The sequence below is a fragment of the Acomys russatus genome, chromosome 9, assembly GCF_903995435.1.
Source record: "Acomys russatus chromosome 9, mAcoRus1.1, whole genome shotgun sequence".
Taxonomy (NCBI): Eukaryota; Metazoa; Chordata; class Mammalia; order Rodentia; family Muridae; genus Acomys; species Acomys russatus.
In genome coordinates, this window is record NC_067145.1 from 33,139,040 (window position 1) to 33,158,359 (window position 19,320).

The window sequence follows — 19,320 nt, forward strand, 5'->3', positions numbered from 1 at the left end:
GGCTGTCCCAGAGTTCATGAAGGGGATTCTTCTGATCCCAAGTAATTTTCTGGCTCAAATGTGCTGGCTTTCCCTTATAGTCAGGCAAAGAAACATCTTTGGCAGTTCTATAATGAACACAGAGCAAGTGGTTGCCTAGGACAAGATCAGAGATAACCCAGCCAATATATATCTCTCTGGGGAAAGGAGAAATAATCTGTATTTACATCCATTGGTGTCATTGCCAAAAATGTTGAGGAGTGCACAGAAAAGGAGAGCTGTGAGATTAAAGTGTGAAGATGACAGGACATTAAGATAGAGTGGAAACGGTTAAGGAAAGGCAGGGTGAGGGTGGCCCTGGCTATGGACTGTCCATTATTAGATTGAACGCGTTAGTTAGAATGAAATGTCACTTGTGACATGCTTCCCTTAGAACAGGTCAGAAGTCAGTGTTGCTATGGTGCTTCACAGGAGTGACCTTCCAGCCACATCTTTTTGTATGGAGTACAATAGGTACCTGGGATTCCAGAGCTGTAAGTTAATGACAAAACAACACCACAAGCAGCACCAAGGTAGGAAAGCCATGCACAGACGCCACCTTTCCACTGCCATGCTTACTATATTTGCCTCATCTATATTTGTGGTGAGAGGATTTGTGTAAAGGGAGAGAGAAAGCATTTTGCACTCCCAGTATCTCAGATACTTTGCTGGAGAGTTGTGCTGGCTCCCTGTATCACTCAATATACCATTGAGATTTAGCATACATAGCATTCATATGACATTACTTGCCCCAGAAACATCCCACTCTGCTAGTTTCTTTGTCATCTCACCAAAGTGTGTACTGTACCGTTTGTATGTTAGGTGGTGGGTCAGCTTTATTTATAAACAAACAGGGAACAAAAGGGTGACCACACTCTCCTTTTCAAAAATTCCATTTATTTATTTATTTATTTATTTTCGTTTAGAACTTCAGCCAGTACAAGATGTTAGATCAATGTTGAACTGAATGAGGGAAGCCAGCTACAGCTTCTCCCACCCCCGCATGCAGTGATTTCTACTCCCCCCTCCAAAGAGCACGGTATGCTATACACCTGCTTTCCTATCCTTCTCCCAATGTCACCCTTGCTCCCAGGGTCTTGCTATACTCAAGGTTGAAGGTGATGCCATTTGTCCTCCACTGTAGCTCCGTTTGCAACTTTAAAAGCAAAGGAACATACGGGCTGACCCACCTCAGATCCTGTGGCCTGTCTACCCATCTCCTCACAGTTTTACACCTTTGTGTGTGAGCCAGCTCAGGACAGATGATTCTGTTATCCGCAGTCAGGATTTAAAGGTCCAGACCACCAGCTGAGCGCAGTGGCACATCCTTGTAATCCCAGCACTCAACGAGGCAGAGGCAGAGGCAGAGGCAGAGACAAGTGGATTTCTGTGTGTTACAGCCCAGCCTGTTCTACAAAACAAGTACAGGATAGCCAAGACTATACAGAGAAACCCTGTCTTGAAAAACAAAAACAAACAAACAAACAAAAAAGGTCCAGATCACCAAAGAGTCTCACAGATGCACAAACAGCAACACAGATGGACACTAGAATAGTGAGAGACACAGACACTTAAGCTTCAGGAGCAAAGCCTGGAAACAATGTGCTCAGTGTCCTGTGAGTGCCCACAGGTCCTGACACCCTCTTAACAGCTACACTGTACATAGGCTCAGCTGACTCCTGGCCTTCTAGACATTCAAGCTATAAAGCAACAACTGGAAAAACATGCCACTATTGAGAATTGACTGTGCCACACTTCATCAGGCCAGAGGGAACCAAACAGTTATGCATGCTGGGCCCTTGCTGAGTGAGAGAGCTCTGGCCCAAAGGTAGAGGCTGCATGCTAAAAAAATAAAAAATAAAAATGAGTTTAGCGTGATCTCAGTGATGGGAAGGCAGAGATCCTAGGACCAAGATGGGACACAGCATCAGACGTCCACATCACAGAATCAGGGTGCTGCTTCTAGGACATGGGATGGACCTTGCTCCCAGCAAGCTAGGAGAGGACAAGTCCAGCCCACCAGTCAGAAAAAGGCTGACCTCTTTCTTGTTTGTTTGCTTGTTTGTTTTTCAAGACATGGTTTCTCTGTGTAGCCCTGGCTGTCTTGAACTCTGTAGACTATGCTGACATCAAACTCACAGAACCACCTGCCTCTGCTTCCTGAGTGCTGGGGTTAAAGGCGTGCGCCACCACTGCCCAGCCGAGCTCGCTCCTAAGAGAGGAGGATCTTTGAAAACACAATCTAAGTACTGGATGTGGCTTCCTGCACCTGGAATTTCACTTCCTGCCTTTCCCAGGCTGGAGATAGGGAGCACACGTATGTGCGCACTCGGATATGTGCACACTCAGACAACACATGGTTATTTACATGTAGAATTTATGTTCACATACCCAATTCATTATGGATGTAACAGGGGCTCCTCTGAATCCAATGCAGTTCAGTTTAACATCACTGTCTCTCTTGTGAATTGGGCTTCTCTGACAGTAAGATACCAGCTGTCCTCAGCACAGCTCTCACTTACAGGTCAGGTGCTGTATTTTCTCCCCTCCCATGGTGTGCTTTGGCTTGACCGTGCAGAGCATACCACTAGGAGCCAGGTGGGCAGAGATCTTACACTGCAGTAAAGTTGGAGAGTCGGTGGCCCAGAGAACCTATTAAATAGAGGGCCCCAAACAGGATATGGAGTGAAAGAGCCTGGCAAAAAAGAAAATGCCCTGGGATTTCTTAGAAACCTAAGGAGGAGTTGGGGCTCCTTGGACACCCTTTGCTGCAGCCCCCATAGGCTACACAGTGACGTTAGCATGAGTTGGGTGTTGAAGTTTCTCTTGTCTCATGTGGTGCTCCTGTTAGAGGCCAAAATGCTCGATAAAGAGCCAATTAAACCCTGCTTCTTCATCCACCGTTAATTTATGTGACGGCAGTAACTAATCTCTGTAGACAGGTGGCTTTTTTAATCTCTCTGGACAGGGAAGTGGCCAAAGGCTTTGAACTCCTGCCTGGAGGAAGTGGCTTGCTGATTTGTAGAGAGATGTCCGAGATGGCAGGAGACATGGGCTACCCAGAACAAGGCTGGGCCTGTGGTTTGTAAAGGGGAGGGTCTGGGCAGAGGAGGGCAAACCAGCTATCCCTCTGATAGCTATAGAGCAGCCTTCCCAGATTAGGATTGCCTGTGGAGAAGCTCAGGTAGAAACTCAGCCTTGTAGGAGCATACTCCCCAACATGTGGACGTGGGTGTCTGACAGATTGTGTACCCTTGTTCTGCTGGCCTGGATGGTGGGTATTGCTTACCCCCAGGCACTTTCTGGCCCAGGCGTGGAGCCAGGGCTTTTCCAACCTTGGAACAGCAGTGGGTTCTCAGTGGTCAGTCTACAGTGGCTCTCTGTGCGGGCTCCCTTCCTCACCATCGTGTGGACCTTGGTGGCTCTTTTCTCTGCTCTAGGTAAGCAGCCTGCACTGGCTTGAGGGTTTTTGTTCTCTGTTCATTAACAAAGCCTTTTCTATTCCATGTTCTACTTCCAGAGTTCATGAATAATCTGGTAGCCTTGCTCTTTCCATATAGGAATGGGCTCCAAAGTCCTGGCATGTGTTGGCCCTAGTCACCCAGTGATCTTCCTAAGGGTTCACAGAGACCCGGATGCCCTCTGGGCTCTTGGTCTGAAGAATCTGTGAGCTGGTCAGTAAAAAGAGGTTACATTTTGGAGTCTGTTGCATTTTGAGGGGACATTGAGGCGAAGTTGGTTCTAGGTACTAGGTTGAGTAGCTTCTGGGTACATACAGATGCTGAATGCTTTATCTACAGTTGGGGAGGCCCCTGTGCCTGGCTGCTGTCAGTCCGTGTACAAGCTGCACAGAGAGGGACATGTCCCCTGCATATGGTCAACGGTCCCATTTAGTTCTTGGAATCTTCCTTAGATTTTATTCTACCTATAAAAAGAGATTGAAGTTTAATACCATCGTTTCTACCAAACCATATACTCAATGGGCAAAACTATACAGAATTGATGACTCATGTCTAAGGCAAAATCTGATCTGGGTTGTATCCAACTAAGTGAGAGCTGAGCAATACCTGGAAATGATCAAATTAAGATGAAGAAAACAGAATCTTGAGGATGAGAGTCTGCCTTTTATTAGGAGGATCCACTCACTGAGCTGGGACACTTCTGCACAGTCAGGGCTGGTCACTCTTATTGGCAGCTGATGCAGCCCCACTTGGTCTCTAGGGCCCCTAGGAGTATGTGTGGAAATGGCATGACAGATGGAAGCCTAGAAGCCTGGCTGAGACCGTAGCGCCTCAACAGAAAAGTCAGCCCTATGACTTTCCCACTCCTCCCCAATCAGAACATCCCCAGCAAGCTTGCATGTCATACATACATCTGGGGAATGTTTCACTTCTGGGACCATGGCTCTGCAGCCTTTTAGACTTTAGTATGGGTGTGTGGGTGTCATCTACCATAACCAAAGAAACCTAGGCCTAATCCTTCATGTACCCTTTTGATACCCAACAACCCTGAACAGCTTTTCTTTTCTTTTTCTTTTTTTCACTGCTGCTAGTGTTGTTACTTTATTTTTTTTATTTTTATTTTTAAAAATTTTTTATTATTAATTTATTCTTGTTACATCTCAATGGTTATCCCATCCCTTGTGTCCTCCCATTCTTCCCTCCCTCCCCTTTTCCCCTTATTCCCCTCCCCTATGACTGTTCCTGAGGGGGATTACCTCCCCCTGTATATGCTCATAGGGTATCAAGTCTCTTCTTGGTAACCTGCTGTCCTTCCTCTGAGTGCCACCCGGTCTCCCCCTCCAGGGGACATGGTCAAATGTGAGGCACCAGAGTACGTGAGAAAGTCATATCCCACTCTCCACTCAAGTGTGGAGACTGCTGAACAGCTTTTCATAGCTTGGGTACAAAGCCTGGGTGACCTAATGGCCCTTCACTTCTCCTTTGCTGTGAATACTCTCAAGTGAGCAAGTGAGCTCCTGGTGTCCCAGTGTTATGTGTGTTATATGAGCATTTATGTGGCAGGACTCAGGGTTGGGGATTAGTGGCATTGGAGTTAATATCTAGTGAAATGTTCCCTCAGCAGAGCACTTACAGGAGGAGCTGGGGGATCAGAATCATAAGAGGGTAGACCTTTCCCCTCTGAGGTGGCAAACCAGGAAGACACTGCAGGCTAGAACTGAGGGCTGCTGGTCCTTGGGAAAGTGGGACACTTGGCAGGAGAATCTATCTTTCAGTATGGACAAAGCTAACATGTTGAGCCCAAGGTCTTGCTGATGGTCTTCACAGGGCCATGGGCACCACCTTGCATTCCTCTTGGGACAGGTTCGAACACTCCTTCCATCGTTTTCAAGTAACAGTTGTCTCATACCCTTCTCTGGTTTCATTGGTGCCACGGTCTCATACCGTTCCCAGGGTCTCTGTATGCCAAAGGCTCACAGCCCTCATGTGGTCCCTGTTCACTAAGGTCTCACACACTTTCCAGTGTCTCTGTGTGACAAGGAATCATACCCTTCCCGGGGCCTCTGTGTGCCATGGGCTCACATTCCTCTGTGACCTTAGGGACTCTCCCAGGGTCACTGTGTGCTCTAGACACATAGATGAATAGCTCTTGACTACAGAGACTCCTGGAGGGACGGTTCATGTGGCCAGCTCATGAAGGACCTTGAGAAGCAACTGAGCCTCCATCTCTCCCCAGGGAAGGTTAACTGGAATGCTAGTGCCTTGGGAAGAGGAGACTAGAGAGTTCCTCATGGGTGGAGAGGCCTAGAAGAGGCCTTATGGCCACCCTCTGGCCATTGTGACGTTAGGGAAAAGATACTGTTCAAGAGATTCTCATGGGGTTGGGGATTTAACTCAGTGGTAGAGCACTTGACTAGCAAGCACTAGGTCCTGGGTTCAGTCCTCAGCTCTGAAAAAGGAGAGAGAGAGAGAGAGAGAGAGAGAGAGAGAGAGAGAGATTCTCAGAAGAGTTGGGGAGGAAGGCTTGCTTGACTCTCTGCCCCTTCTAGAGTGAGTCCATCACTGTGCCCATCCCCATGTGGCCTTGTGTGGTGACACTCTCTTCTCCTTCTCCTTCAGTTCCATACAGAATTGTGCTGATGTACTTTTTGATCTCACAAATCCTCAAAGGGCTGCAAATTCCTGACCTTCTTGTCTTCTAGAGTATTCTGGATTATCAGGAGAGGCCTGTGTAGGTCTGTGTACTGTCTGGAATGCATTCCCCTGATGTGGCCCAAACCAACTGAGAATGCCCTGAATCCTCAGGTGAACCTATTCTCACACTATCAAGCCTTCCCTCCCAGGAATCTTCCGCAGTTTGCACCGAGCGAGAGGCCCCTGCTGGAATGCAAGGCCTTTAAACTAACCAGCCTGCTACGAGTTTTCCTTCCTTTCTCATCTCCAGCAAGGAAGCTCCAATTCTTAAGAGTAGATGGGGAGTGGAGGGAGCGGTCCTCACTCTGAAGCATCCGCTAGCCCTCAGTCATGTTTCTCTCTCTAGGAAAAGTTACAGGACTGAAATGGATAATTTAACTTCTGTCTATCCAACTGGGCACGTGTGGCACCCCATTAATATTTCGCTAGTCCCTGGGTGGTAGTGGTGCATGACTTTAATGCCCACACTTGGGAGGCAGAGACAGGCAGCTCTGGGTTCAAGGCCAGCTTGGTTTACAAAGTGATTTCCAGGACACAAACAAAACAAAAGACGAAACAAAAACAAACAAACAGACCAAAAAAGAAAAAAAACCAACATTGCTAGTCAAGTTATGACTAGCAAACTTCTCTAAAGTTTCGGTTGTGAAAATGAACCGCTTTCCTCTAACTTGCAGTGAAGAATTATTGGTGCCTTCTAGCCATGTGTCATCCGTCTCCCCATGTCTTTCATCAGAGGACACGCCCCCCCACTCTGTTCCATCCAGTCTTATGCACATTGATATTACTCCTCATGCAGTGAGACTGAGCCTCCGTCCCCCCGTCATTGACCAGTCCAATTTCCTCCATGTTGCCCCCCAGCAGGCTTCCATCTGTATTGTATTCTGCAGTGGAGCTGCCCTGGCTTTCCAGAAGCTTCTTCATCTTTCCTATGTGGTAGCCGGGCATTGCTAGCAGGAACATGATCCAAAGTCAGCAGAGCTCCTTTTCAGAAGTCATTCCCACTTCTTTCTGGAGAGATTGCTCAGTCAGTAGAGCTCCTGCCGAGCAAGCATGAAGACCCGAATCTGATCCACACAGCCCACATGAAAACGTAAATATGTTCTTATAAACACCAGTGCTGGAGAGGTGGAGATAGGCAGAGCCCTGGGGCTCACTAGTCAGCCAGCCCAGCATAATCAGAAAGCTCTAGGCCCCAGTGAAGAGACTCTATCTCCAAAACAGGTGGATGCTCCCTGAGGAGCAACACTCAGAGTTGACCTCTGGCCTCTAGACTCACACATGCACATCTGTACCTGCACATGCATACCAAACACTTCGCTCAAAGCACCTCAGAGAAGGAGTGTTCATTTTTGTCTTACAGACTGTAGTCTATCTTCCAGGGACGTCAGGACAGGGGACCTGGAGGTGGAAACTGAAACAACGCCATGGAGGAGCTCTGTGCACTGGCTTTCTCCTCACGGCGTTCTCGGTTTGCTTTCCCGCACCATCCAGGACCACCTTTCTAGGAGGCACTGCCCATGTTGGGCTGGACCCTCTCACATCAATCATTAATCAAAGAAATGCCCAATAGATTTGCCTATCAGTCAGCCCTGTGGAGGCGGTTTTCTCAATTAAAAGTCCCTCCTCCCAAATGGTTCTAGCTTGTGTCAAATTGAATAGATAGATAGATAGATAGATAGATAGATAGATAGATAGATAGATAAAAAGTATCTAGAGAGCACAGTTCCCTTGAACGTGACTTGTAAATTCTTGTGACTCTTTTGGAGATACATTTCAAAAGTTATTTATAAATCCAATGTAGTTCCAGGCTTAATCCCACTGGGGCTTCTGAATATAAATTAGTCGGCAGGCTAAAATTTACAGAGAAGGGTGAAGTTTCAGAAGAGCCATGCAGTACTGCTCAAGAGTCCCATGGTCATCGCATGTTCTTACAGAACTTTGCTCCCTAGTTACGGCTCTTTGGTCAGTTTTCTGAGCTGAGCTCAACTTCTCCTGGTCAGTAGCTTTTGTTTTCATGTTCATATTTTTTCTAATAAATTATTAAAACATGAAGTCAATTGACTGAGAATGCTTTCCTTTATGCCTTTGCATGGTTCAATGGTACTTTTCCACTAACCTACCTCCCCTGAAGCCCACACTGTTCTTACTAAGCCATTGTTTTAACAAGTATGCATATGTTTGCTTCATTAATGATAAGCTAGTAGGTCATTTTAAAGTATGTGAAATGTTGCCCTTGGAGGGACTTGTTTTCCTCCAACCGTGTCAGGGACCTAGGACCTCCCAGCACTCTGTGCCATGTTGGGGGAAGTGCAGGGTCACAGAGTATCACAGGGCCTGGCGTACAATATTCTAACAGCAGCCACAGTGTGCTCAGGGAGCTCATGTGTATATGCAGAACCGTGCTTGGTACAGGGCCAGCGACTATGGTGAAGGGGGCAGGAAGTGCTCACTCCTCTGTCAGCCAGAGCTGTGGGCCACTGCCTGCTCAGTAGCCTTCCCAGGGGACACAAGGGGAGGGGTGTGTGCGCTCTGGAGCTTCTACCATTCCTACTTTTTAGTATTTGCCTCCTGGCCTTTGGCCTCTGGGGGGAGAACTCTGCCCATGAGCCTACAAGGAACCACGCTCACATTCTCTTCCCCATCACTCCCTTTAAGGCAACTGAACACTAATATTTGGGAACAGCTTGGAATATCAGAGAGACTCCAGAGACCACCATTGTACTAGTGGTCCCGGCTCTGCTCTCCATGCCTACCCCCCACTAGATAGAAAGAGCTGGGTTTGAAGAATGGGGACTCCATTCACCCACCTTTATCTGAGGTCCTCAGAGGCCCTGAGAACATAAAGCAGCTCCTCTTGCCTACACAGACCCCTTAAGTTGTTTTGTTTTTATTGAAATGTGTTAAGGGTACATGTTAGTGGCATTCTTGTGATGTTTCCACACATGTGCACTGTACACTGATCACACCCATCCTCCCTTCAGTTCTCTTCTTTAGGTCCAGTCTCTGACAAACACTTTTCTACATCCACACTGACATCCAGGCTCCACATAAGCACGAACAGGTAGCACATGTATGGGGCTCCTCTCCTGTTAACATGTCCTGCAGCTTCATGTATTTTGCTGAAAATGACACTTTGTCTTTCTTTACAGCTTAATAAAACAGTATATATATATATATATATATATATATATATATATATATATATATATATATATATTCATAACCATAAAAATAAGTACAAATAAAACCAAGAATAAATCTAACCAAAGATGTGAAAGACCTCTACAGTGGTAATTATAGAATTCTGATGAAAGAAACTATGCAAAAGAGTGGAAAGGGCTCCTGTGATAGTAGATTAGAAGCAATGCTATTGCTAAAATGTACACACCTCAGTCTCCACTTAACTGTGGAGAATGTTCTGTCCCTTGGCTAGATCTGGGTAGGGGTTTGATGATGACTACATGTATTGTCCTTGGTTGGTGCCTTAAATCGAGCAGAACCCCTGGGCCCAGATTAGCCCATCATAGTGTTCTTTGGCTATGTCCCCTTGATGGGGAGGCCCAACTCGGAGGAAGGATAGCAGACTACCAAGAAAAGACTTGATACCCTAGCATCATATTCAGGGGGAAGAGGTCCCCCTCAGTCACAGTCATAGGGAAGGGGAATGGGGGAATGGGTGAAAGCAGGAGGGAGGGAAGAATGGGAGGATGCACGGGATGGGATAGCAAATGAGATGAAACATGAATTATTTTATTTTTCAATAAAAATGTGTTTAAATTTAAAAAATGTACACACCTCAAAGCAATCTTCAACACATCAAAGCGCCAGTGACATTCTTCACAAAACTAGAAAAAACGATCCTAAAATTCAGAATAGCCAAAACAATCAAACCTGAGTAAGAACTGCTGGAGGTATTGCAATACCCAATTTCAAACTACATAAACGAGAAAGAATAACAAAAACTATGAAGTGTAGCATGAAAATAGACATGTAGATTAATGGAACACAACAGAGAACCCAGAAATAAACCCACCAAGCTAGAACCAGTGGAATCTCAACGTGGGAACTCAAAATATACATTGGTAAAACAAGCCTCTTCAACAAATGATGCTGAGAAACTGCATATCCACATGTAGAAAATTGAAATTTTAGTGCTGTCTTTTGTAATTTTTAACAAACAAACAATGAATCAAATACCTAAATGTTAGACCTGAGACTCAAGGCAGAGGATACATGTGGAAGAGTACCTGCCCAACATATGCTAGCTCCTGTGTTCTATTCTTAACAACTAGAGAGAGGAGGAGGAAGAGGAGGAGGAGAAGGATGATGATGATGATTATAATGATGATCATGGGGAGGAGGAAGAGGAGGAGGATGATGATGAGGAGGATGAAGATGAGGAGGATGATGATGAGGAGGAGGAGGACAATGATGAGGATGATGATGAGGAGGATGATGAGGATGATGAGGAGGACAATGATGAGGATGATGAGGAGGAGGAGGAGGATGAGGATGATGAGGAGGACAATGATGAGGATGATGAGGAGGAAGAAGAGGAAGAGGAGGAGGAGGAGGAAGAGGAGAAGGAGGAGGAAGAGGAGGGGAGAAATAATTCTGGAAGCACTAGAGGAGAACACAGGAAAAGGTTTGAAGGTGTTTGTATAGAGCAGTGGAATTGAAGCAGGAATTGAAGATGGGATTCCACGTACAATAGAAGGTCTCTGCGCAATTAAAATAAACAGTTGGGAGTAAATCTTTGTTAAGTATAATCTGACAGAGGATTAACATCCAGACTGTATAAAGAATTAGAAAAACTCACAAACCAAGCAGTCCAAATTAGGAAGTAGCCAGAGGAGCTGAATAGACAAGTCTCAAAAGAAGAAACACAACTGACCAAATATATATATATATATATGAAAAATACTTAATATTATTAGTGAGCGGGAAAATGCAAATCAAAACTACAAAGAGATGCCATCTTGCCCCAGTTAGAGGAAGGAAACAAAGATTTCCTTCTTCAGAGCAGAAAAGAGAAAAGTTCTCTTCAAAGAATTATTGTTGTCACGCTTTGAAAGAGCCTAGTGAAATTAAGATGAATACGATAACATCTTTTCAAGAAAAGTTTGGGCAGAAATGAAACATACTTTCTAGTTCAGAATTTATGAAAGGAAAGCACTGCTGTCCCTCAGCCCCCACACTCCTGTGGGGTGGTGTGTCACATAGGGCCATTCTACAATGAAAGCCTATCATTTATGCCTCAAGAAGCCACAACTTCCAGAAACGCCTCACCCAGGTATACACAGCATGTTCAGGGAACCCAACAGTGACTAAGAAAAGACGGAATATTTGCCATGGTGCCCACAACTGCTCAAGGAACACTTGAGTAAACTATAATACATCCCAACCCATTTATGTCAAAGAAGATCACGTAGCCCTTTAGACAGATACTATCTAGAGACAACGCTGCATAGAGAGATATGGAAACACATGGAGATATATACATGGGCATAACAGGCGCGTAGACTGACAATTGGTACATATAAGTAGTGATAGATATAAATAGGTAGATATAAGTATATAGATGCATAGACATAAAGATGACAAGCATGCAGACAAGTAAATGACAGATGACAGATGACGAGAACAGATGGGCTTAGATGGGTGACGGCAGTAGATAATGGGCACATGATAAGTGGACAGAACTACTCAACTTCAACTGTAACTACTAAAGGAAAAATTACAGAAAATGTTTCAAGATATCGACAGCTACTCACAGGCAGAAATTTCAAAGGCATCTGTAGAGTGTGTATTACAGATGAACATATTTCCCATGCAACCAGAGTGCACATAACACGTGCCAGGCAAGAGCAGTGTCCCTGAGCTTGTACAGAATGGCGCAACACATAATTATTTATCTGCTCCCAACCACACACACACACACACACACACACACACACACACACACACACACACACACACACACACACACACACACACGGCGTGGAAGAGGGGGCAGATAACTAATTCTGTGTTGCCCCATTCTGCTTCTTTTAAAGGCTCAGAAAGAAGAAATACAGGAAAATAATATATTTTTCTGCGTCTAAGACTTGATATCTGAAAAATATTCACTCTTTGGTGGCTGGAGAGATGGCTCAGAGGTTAAGAGCACTGCTCTTCCAGAGATCATGAGCTCAATTCCCAGCAACCACATGGTGGCTCACAACTGTCTATAACGTGATCTGCTGCCTTCTTCAGCACTGTATACATAATAATAACTAAATCTTTAAAAAATGTTAACTTTTTAAAATAGACTGTGGAATGTGGTCCTGCCCACGCCTGGAGGAGTCTTTCAGGTCAGACCCTCGCAACCACTACAGCGTCATGAAAGCCACTCATTGGGATCCAGGTCAGAACAAGGATGCTCAGTCTTGATGCTTAGATTAAGAAAGCTCAGTTAGCATCAACTCATCTGAGGAGGCCAGACCAAAGTCAATCACACAAATGCAAAGAAATATAAATAGTACAGAAGTTAAAGTGCACCAGCACATAAACACCACAAGAAGAGGCAAAGGGAAGGCGAGAGCTACAGTGGAGGGGAATAACAGCACTAAGGGTTGGTTTCCTGGGTGTAGAATACACAATGGTGTAAAAATAAAGGGATAACATAATAGAGACAGAGAGGTAACTTTCTAGAAAACTATAAACTGTCAGTCAAGAAGACGTGAACTCATAATACTTTCCCGAGTCAAAGCCTTGCCTGTCTGACCATCAGGGACGTGTCCACAGATCAGAAACGTCTCTGTCTAGGCTGTGTAGACCCAGGGAAGCACTGATGTGGGAAGCTTGTGTTCCACCATGCTCAGAACTCCTGTGGCTTTGTGCTTGAACACCGGTTCTGCTCTAGCATTCAGCCATGACCCGGGGACAGCACCAGCAGGCTCATCCACCTATGCTGGGGCCTGGAGCTGCCAGACCTGCAGAGTCCTGGCCTACCCAAGCCTGAGAAGCCAAACATCGCATTTTACAATGTCTGGGGGTTCTAGGTGAGGGAAGAATGGAATGACAGCTTAATTACCTGTGAGAAAATTCTGTCTGGTGTGTGTGACCTTATTCAGAGCTCAACATACCATTGCAGAAAGACTTGGCTTTCATATGGCTTAATGTGCATCAAGATGGTGTCTGTGCAGGGCTTGGGTTTCTGCTGATCTGGAATATAATCAGGGCTGCGGTTTGTGTATGGTGGGGTCTGCATATGAGCCTAGCTGGGGTCTATACAGGCCTGATGTGTGGGCACGCCTGGTATCTGCATAGGGATGGGGTCTGAGCAAGGGCACTTTCAGGGCTGAGGTTTATGCAGAGCCTGGGTCTGTGTCGGATGGGATCTGTGTAGAGCCTGGGTCTGTGTATGGTGGGATCTGTGCAGAGCCTGGGTCTGTGTATGGTGGGATCTGTGTAGAGCCTGGGTCTGTGTATGGTGGGATCTGTGCAGAGCCTGGGTCTGTGTATGGTGGGATCTGTGTAGGGCCTGGGTCTGTGTATGGTGGGATCTGTGTAGAGCCTGGGTCTGTGTATGGTGGGACCTGTGTAGAGCCTGGGTCTGTGTAGAGCCTGGGTCTGTGTATGGTGGGATCTGTGTAGAGCCTGGGTCTGTGTATGGTGGGATCTGTGTAGAGCCTGGGTCTGTGTATGGCTGATACTTGCATGGGGTGGTATCTGTTCAGGCTTGGAGTCTGGGCAAGGCTGGGTCTATGCAGGAATCAGCTTGTGCATGGTGACATCTGGAAGCACTGGATTTAGGATAGAGATTTGCCTCAATATACACATGAGAGCCTGTAATATTCTCGGCAAGGCTGTCCATCACATCTTGAACTACCTGTGTTCATGTGGGCAAGGACTCTCCTTCCAAGGACCTTTACTATACTACAGCCAGCAGGGGGCAGGCAATCACCTCAAGCCACCAGCTTGAGCTCAAGGGGACTCTGCTCTACTAAGCAGTTAGTCTTGGGATCATGTGTGCTCCTTTGGTTTATTCACCCTCTATTCCAATTTCATCAGAGATAATGATTAAAAGTCAGAAACCACAGCTGAAAAAAAAATCACCCTTGGAAAGGGTGGGACAGGTTAGGGATGAGAGTTTGCTGCCTTCTCAGTCCCACCTCCCCACTGCTGTGGGCAGAGGAAACAACAGACCGTGAGGAGCCAGGCCTTCTCAGCAGGTCTTTCTCTGTGGTCCCTGACCCCACATAAACCCACATGGGTGTAGCTGCAGACACCAGGGTAGCTTTCTGAGCTGTGCTATCTCCTGCACCCAAGATTGTGTCTGGCTTTTCTATCAGGGCTCAGAGAATGTGCTTCCAGGTGCCACGCTGAGGTGGGGGCTATTCCATCCTCTTCTGTCACTATCTGAGGCTTGTGTCACTTTTCAACATTACTCTGATATTAGAGACTTTTCTAGTACTGTCAAGTTTCTAGGTTGTTGCCAGAGATATTGGAAAAGCAGAATGGCTCATGGCATAGTCCAGCACAGCCACAAGCTGTGGCTCCTGTTCCTTCAGGACTAACAAGCACTAGCCCGTCTAAGACCCCTGTGGTCCAAGCTTCAGCCCGGGGGGCAGGTTAGCACACTCAGATCTGCCCCTACGCAGTCCCACTGCAGAATGTGGCAGGGCCAGAAACTATGTTCACTCTGGCATGAAGTTCTTGTGCTCAGTCCTACCAGTCAGGCCTGAGGGGTCCAAGAGGTGGGGACCCTCATTTTCTGGTGGCCCAGGAATCCTTCAGAGAGAAGGCCCAGGCCCAGCCCAGTCTAGCTGGTGGCTAGCTCCCTTGGGCCTATGGCTATTTCTCACTACAGATCCTGAAACTGTTTTCACCTTCACAGCATGAGGGATTTTGTTATTTTGAGTTTTTGTTCTTGATTTTTGGTCGTGTGTGTGTGTGTGTGTGTGTGTGAAAGCCAGAGTTATATTGGTGCGCTCTCTCTCTCTCTCTCCCTTCTTCTTCTTCTTCTTCTTCTTCTTCTTCTTCTTCTTCTTCTTCTTCTTCTTCTTCTTCTTCTTCTTCTTCTTCTCTCTCTTAGTTTTTGATTACTATTTTTCTCACTGAACCTGGAGATCACTGATTGGCTAGACCAGCTGGCCAATAGCTCCAAGCCTGACTCTCCCTGAATGCCTGAGTAGTGGGATTACATCTTATGCCAGTGCAAACAGCTCTCATGTGGGCCCTGAGGGTCTGAGCTGAAGTACTCATGTCTACCAAGGCAAACCATTTACTGAATGAGCCATCTCCTCGGCCCCTAGACTTTGGATCCTTTGAGACACCATCTTGCTTCGTAGCCCTGGCTGGCCTCAGATTCACTGTATAGTCCAGGCTAACCTCAGACTTGCGGCAATCCTCCTTCCTCTGGCTCCTAGGTGCTGGGATTACAGGAACATGCCACCATATTGGCCATAGCATTTGTTTGAGATGGGAGCAACTGCAGCCACAAGCCAAATTTTATGCTCCCTACTCCCCATGGTCCTACATGGATACACCTAGGAGCCATGTTCAGTTGAACTTGGCCTTTCTCACACATTATACTGGACTGGTAATACAGGGGGAGTGGCCACTGATCACATGTTTCTGTGTGGGCAAAGAGTCCCTATCCTTGGGGGAGGGCAGAGGTCTGGTGGGAGTGTTAGGGATTCACACCTTAGGGTCAGGACCAGGAGCCTTGAACTCAGGGATTCTTTCAGCAGGGCTGGGCATCTGAACAGATCTTACCTGCATTTCTCAGGCAACCACTGGATGCAAGTTCTTCCAGGGGCACTACCAGTGTACCCTCCTTAAGGGAAGAGGCAATTCCCTAAAGGTGCCACTTTTTAGGGATTAGCCACCAACTTCCCTAGCTGCTATGAGTTAAAGTATGGTCCCTGAAGGCAGATTACCCAGCTGCCATACCTGCCCCATGCTAACTGGAATTGCTGTGCTGATTATGCAGGAGATAGCAATGTGTGGAGGCAGCATTGTCCCAGGCTGTGTGTGTGCACGCGCGCGCGCGCACACAGAAGCAGAGTCTTAGAGAAGTAAGTGCAAGGTCACCCAGTGAAGTGGCCACACGTCATCTCAGAACCCACTCCAGCATTTGTCTTCTGTAACCTTCCTCTGTAACCTCTGTAACCCCAGAAGAGGCTGGCTGCTGAGTTTCTTTTCTATTTATAGTTATCTTGTTCTAAGTTGAGAATAATTTTATAACCTGCTTGAAATTCCTCTGGGAAGTAGATAGGGGAGTACACTCTAAATAACTAAGATGCCTTGTGATTTGGTAAAAGGTAATGCTCGTTTATTTCCCCTGTTGTAAAAAAAAAAAAAAAAAAAAAAAAAGATCTACAAAAGGAGTGAAGCAAGAGTTGACAATCTGGGACATGGCCCAGGAGGTGGGAGCAGCACCTGCTGATTTGCATGCAAAACTCAAAATGGGAGGAGAGTTTGTAGGAAGAGCAGAGAGCAAGGCTAGATATCCCTGTTGCCCGACTCCCAGTTCTTTCAGTGTGTCTGGCCAGCTTCTTCAGGTTAGCCTTGTGAAGAACGAACTGAGATCCCAAGGGGAAGGGTACTCAGAGGGCAGCTTCCACCTACCTCCCCAGATGACATTTCACGGGCTGTGGAGGTCGTTGTTTTTGTTTTGTTTTGTTTTTTTTAATCTATGAACTAATATAAAGTCCCTTGCTCATCCAGTTTTTATTTAACTGCTTTACTGAGGGGCAATTGACATACAATCAACCCTATAAAGCACCAATTCGATGTTCTGACATGTGTCTCCACCAGGGAAAACGCCTCCATAAACAAGATGAGAGATGTCTCCCTCACCCATAGGTGCCCGTGTCCCTTGTAGGTCCTCCCTGTTCATGACACATCCCGGCGCAGCCTAAACGGCTCGCCCTGTCACACTGGTGGCTAGTTTCCATCTTCTAGAACACTTACAGGAACGTGATTCTACACTGTTACTTTTAGGTTTTTTTTTTTTTGTTTTTTTTCTGCCTTTGCTTAGAAGAGCTGTTCTGAGATCCAGCTTTGATCTGGGGCACAACCTCAGTGCTCTCCACAGTCCAGTTGTATTCCATTGTACAAGAGTACCTTAACCTGTCATCCTTACAATGCTCACTTGAATTCTTTCCAACTTTCCTTAATTTAGCCACTCTCACTTTCTTTGATTAGGACCAACACAATGTGCTTTTCCTACAAAACTTTAATTTTAGCCTAACTTTTGTCTTTATGCTTAAAGGCTTTGTTTATTTGTTTTGTTTTGTAAGGACCAGATAACTGGGCCTTAGATGTCCCCACCTTCAGTCTGGCATTTTGTTTGTTTGTTTGTTTTGTTTAGAATTTTTTGGTATTTTAAAAGAATTTTCATATTTCTTTTTTACATATGCATTTATATTATTACACATAAATAAATCTGGCATATTAAAATTGTACTGTTTAAACTATTTATATTTACTGTGATTATGATAGGGTGAGTTTAAACATGTTGTTCTTGTTTTTTATTGACTCCATCCACTCTTTGCTCTCTTTTATTTTTTCTATGATTCCATTTTATTTACTTTGGGGTTTGGTCATTTGAGGGAATCCCTGTCAGAGTTAGTCCCTAGGGATTAGGATCCAGATTAGCTCATGGACCAGCTCTGGTTAGTGAAGGACCCTAATCAACATGGAGCTCTGACAGTGCAAAGCTCCTGGCCGGCTGCCCAGGTCTCTTTTTCATATATGATGCCATCTGTGGGCACCCAGGGTTGCGGGGTGGGGGGGTGGGGTCTTTGTATTTCCAGTCTTCACCGCCATCAGAGGTCTGTCTACTGTTGAACCTCACTCAGCCTTAACACCTGGTAGCCAATAACTCTGGGCTGTGCTATCTGACTGATGTCTAACAGTGTTGTGTACTAAGCCTGGGGGCATGAATGAGCTCTAAGGTGCTAAGAAAGCCCGTCTTAGTTACCTCACATGCAAAAGAGCCTCATGTTGGCGATTCTAATGTTTAGTCTGTAAAATACCCAGAACTCCTGGTTCATGGCAGTTCCCTCGGTCCCGTGGCTCTTTGGAGGCCCCACTGCCATGTCTCTTCTACCTTTTGAGCTGTCTTGGGATGAGGATTTCTAGCTGAACTCTTGGGGAGCCTCTAGCCCCTTCACACTAACTGAGGTCGTTATCTGTTTGTAGATGGAGCCAGCTATAGACAGTAGCTGCACTCTAAGCATCTAGAGACCTGGACCTGAGGGGCTGGGTGATGCAGTGAAGGGAACTTTCCTGCCTTGTTCCAGAGCAGGAAGTTTGTGCGGCTGTCTGAGTGGCAGAAATAATCAGATGTCACAAAGTCCAAACCTTGTAATTCTGTGAGCTTTATTAGTAGGAGTGGCTGTCTCCGACATGCTCACCCTATCCTAAACTCATTCAGGCAAGAGCATACAGCGTCCCAACCCAGAGCAAGGCTGTTGAGTGCATGGGGCTCTGAGCCTTGGCCTCCAATGGGGAAAAGGGCATAGGACAGGGAAAGAAGAACAGGAAGACCTTGAGGGCTGGCTCCCTGGGACTGGAGCTACTGGCATAGGGGTCCCGTTGAAACACTACTACTGTGTTGTCACTGTGTGACCCACTGATACACCCATACTTCAGACTAAGACCCCCCCCCCCGCCAGCAAAATCATAGAGTTTCTTTAATGTCAATGTTGGGGTCATACCAGGACAGGTGTGGCCTTGAGTGGACTTTCCTCCTGATAAGCCCCTGGCAGCTGCTCTGGCCTTGGCAGGGGCCAACAAAGTGACTTTTCTCTATCTTCTCCTTCCTGCTATCTTCCCAAAGCTGTCCAATCTTTCCAGGAACTACAGAGGCCTGGACAAGAGCATAGGCTTATGGCCCTAGGCCTACTAGATGACAAGAGGATTACAAACCAGTTCAAGCTACAGGTATAGGCTGTAAAGCTCCATAGATGACTGCACATGGATGGGGTTAGGGAGGGCAAGGTACCTGAAGCCTGAAGACTCCGCCACAGCTGTAGTCCCTTGGCCTTGTCCCAAGAGGGAAGGAAACTCCTTAAATTGCTTTAATGGAAAGCTAGACCTCTACCTCAGTCCTGGAATGAAGTAGTCTGGTTATCTTGCTTTTGCTGGTAGG